Source organism: Malania oleifera, chromosome 5, assembly GCF_029873635.1.
Source record: "Malania oleifera isolate guangnan ecotype guangnan chromosome 5, ASM2987363v1, whole genome shotgun sequence".
Taxonomy (NCBI): Eukaryota; Viridiplantae; Streptophyta; class Magnoliopsida; order Santalales; family Ximeniaceae; genus Malania; species Malania oleifera.
Window position 1 is genome coordinate 62248841 of NC_080421.1, and position 3805 is coordinate 62252645.

Sequence of the window (3805 nt, forward strand, 5' to 3'; positions counted from 1 at the left end):
TCTTAGAATACCTGAGAATAGATACGACACTGGAGAATGAAGATGATTGAGATCCGAGGTTCGAGACCTGCCGGAGAAGATAGAGATGATGAACACTGCGAAGACGACAATCAGAAGGAGAGAGAGCTGATGCTAGAAAAATGCCACCAAAAAATCAAGAACCTACTGAGATGACGTTGGAGATTGAACGGTGCACTGAGATGAGGCCGGAGAAGGCAAGTCTGGCTGGAGACTACCAGAAGTCGCTGGAGAATGAGATGAAGTAAGATGCCTAGAGGAGATGATCAGAGGAATGACATCGACGACTGCTACGCGAGAGAGCCGAGAGAGAATTGTGGAAAGATGCCAAAAAACAGAGATGCAATCGAGAGAGGACCATGTGCATGTGAGTCTGAAACATGCCGGAGACAATGTCAGAAACAAACCGAAGCTGAGGCGAAGGTGGATTGCTAAAAACAATGATAACTGAGAGGGAGAACTGAGAGAGTAGTGACGCCAGATGGGAACTGAACACAAACAATAATCAGTCGAAAACGATAATCAGATAGAGAGAGACTATGCCGCCAGAAATCAAGAAATACGGAGGAATAATTGTGATGCAGGTTTAAAAAAAAAATAGAGAAACAAGATTTAGAAAATATAGGAATACTGAGAGAAAGGTAAGAGAGAGAGAGAGAGAGAGAGAGAGAGAGAGAGAGAGAGTGGCGACAACGTTAAGGAGAATGGCGTCGAAGATGTCGTTGGAGTTAGGTGATGAGAACCAATAGCGATGGAGTTCGAGGGTGGTGATAGCCATCCGGAAGCAAAGAGATCAGTGATGGGAATAGAGGCCAGTGGAGGAATATGGTTTAGGGTCGTTAATGATGAAGATGATGGCGGGAAAGAGAAGCAGGGTTACAGGATATTAGGGTTGCAGCAGCGGCACAGTTAGGCTCTAATACCATGTTAAATTTGGAGAAAAACATTTTTCTATATTATTATTCGACATTACAAGGGTATATATATATATACATGAGTCAAGGAACAAGATCCCAAATTACTCCTAAATATATGCTCTAGAATAATTATACAATAATTGAAAAATGGAAAGTGTAGATATTTCTCTAATATATATAAAAATATCAAATTGTAGATTGTGTTGTTGTGCTTTGTTAAAATCATTATAAGCGATGGTTTGGACAGAAAGAGATTATGCAATGAATTATGTTTTCCCCCTAGTGTTTACATCAAAAGAGAAAGTTGGAGGGATTCATCATTGTAATTGTAGGTGATAGTTTAGTCATGGCCATAGAAGAATCGTGGGTGAATGTTAGCAAAGGCTTTTATAGGTGTTTCGATGGTGAATCTTGAACTTGCAAATCTCTTTTTTTCCTCGTGCTTCATCTAGTATCTCATCTCACTCTTCGAATCTCCTATGATCATTTTCATCATGACTGTCACATTGTGAGAAGTATAAGAAACCAAACAAAAATTTTATTTAGAAAATTGCCAATTGTCACCAAATATATGTTAGTGAGTCCAATTGGCTTTGGCAACATCATGTTTTACCTTGCACCTTTGGTAATTGGTAGCATGCTCCAAAAATATGTTTGATAAAGAAACCAAGCATCTTTTTAAGGGATGGCGATGATGAGATTGAGATGAGGTAAAATGGACTTGTTATGTTAACCAATGTTAGAGGTGCAGGGATAGGGATAAGATTATAGAATTTGAAGAAATCATAGAAGGATGGAGAAAACTAGGGCCGTGAAAGAACTTAAATTAGAAAAGGGGAAAATAGGAGACAAAATGGGATAGATTAAGATAGAAGAAGAGAAAATGATAAATAGAAAAATAGAAAAGATGATAAAAGGCACTAGGTCTTGTTCTAACATTGAGCTATTGCATTATATGTTTTTAATTGATGTAAAGATATCTTATAAGATGGTTTATAACCTATTTATACCCCTTTTATATTAAACCACATCAATTACAATGGTACAAATAATAAATTCAAGCCATAAATCCTAATCATAAATTAAGTCCATTTCTAAACATTAAAAGCACAATCACAAATTAGGACCATTTTAAAAAGTTAAACATCAACTATTATAATTGACATTCATGCTTGCCCAATGCTTATCTGCTTCGTCTCTTGATGACTAGGGAATCCTAGATGGTTGGGTGACACTTGTTGTCTGATAGCTAAGCAATCTCCATCGCCGAAGTGCCCACTTATAATCTCCTTGCATCACTTGGTGATTAGGTGATCAATGTCACCTAATGGTTGTATGGCCATTTCACTTGGTGGCCACCAAGTAACTTGCCTTACCCAAAAATTTTCTCAATTATGAACTTTCATGTGATTTCGCTAGCTGGGTAACTATTACCATGCACCATTCAATAAATTATTCTCATCTACTTCACTAAAACATTTCTTCTAAAATTGCATCCTTGATATCAATTATTTTTCTAAACATTTTATAAATAATTTGGTTTATAAATTCCAAAGGAAATATTAAATTCTAAACATAAATCTAATCCATTTCTAAACATTAAAAGCCTAACAATAAATTAGGACCATTTCTAAATGTTAAACATCCAATTATTATAGTTGACATTCATACTTGCCCAATGCTTATCTACCTTGTCACTTGATGATAAGGTGATCCCAAATGGCTGGGGGAAACTTGCTGCTTAATAACTGGGTGTACACCATCGCTTGGGTCACCACTTATAATCTCCTCACATCACCTAGTGATTAGGCTATTAATGTGACCTAATGACTACGTGGCTTTTGTCACATGGGTGGCTACTTGATATTCCTGGGTTGCACAGGCAACAAGTAACTTGCCTTGGCCAAGAAATTTTTCTTGCAACTCTTCGGGTAAATTCCCTAGTTGGGTGATGAACACCATTCAATGTATTCTTCTCATCTACTTCATTGAAACATGTCTTATAAAATCACATCCTTGAAATCAATGGTTTTTCTATATATTTTTTAAACATTTTTGTTTTGGAATTCTAAAGGAAAAAGGATAAGAAAATGAAGGTGAAAAGTCATGAAAACTAGGTTTAGGCAAGTTTTGGTTAAAACAATAGGATCATTGCTAATTGTTTTGATAATACCTTTTGGCCTAACTGAGTTTTTCAATCTTATTTTGATGATAACAAAATGAAGGATGGTTTAACATGTATTGTTGAGTGGCTTTATTTCAGGTCTAAGTTAAAGGACACTCACGGTTAATCGTGGAAGTAAGCTAGAGATCAATGTCAATCACATGAAAGCTTCTCAGTATATTGAAGTAATGAATGAAAAATGAAGAGCTTAAAGGCCAAGTAGATCTTGAAGTAAAAAGTGAACCTCAAGAGATTGCAAGACTTAGTGATTAAGGAGATCATGCTTAGAAGAATATTTGTAAGTACTTCAAGTCATTACTATTTTGATATGTGAAGATCCTTAAGATACAAAAGCTTAGATACCAGCACTTGAAAAACCCTTGAAAATATTTTTGAAAAGTTATAATTAAGTTTTTCATGTAAACTAGATTTTAAAGAAATCAGAAAAAGAAAATACTTGAAAAGAGAGGACTGCCCAGTCGACTGACTTAATGAACTAAAAGTACCCAACCGACTGATAGTATTCAGCTGACTGACCATTTTTGAACGTGGTTCAGTCAACTGACTGACAGGAAATCTTCAGCAAAGTTAACTGTCCAGCCAACTAACTTGATGAACTGAAAACACCCAGTTGACTGATAGTACCCAGCATACTGACCATTTTGAACGTGGTTCAGTCAGCCGACTGACAATTTATCAGAATTAT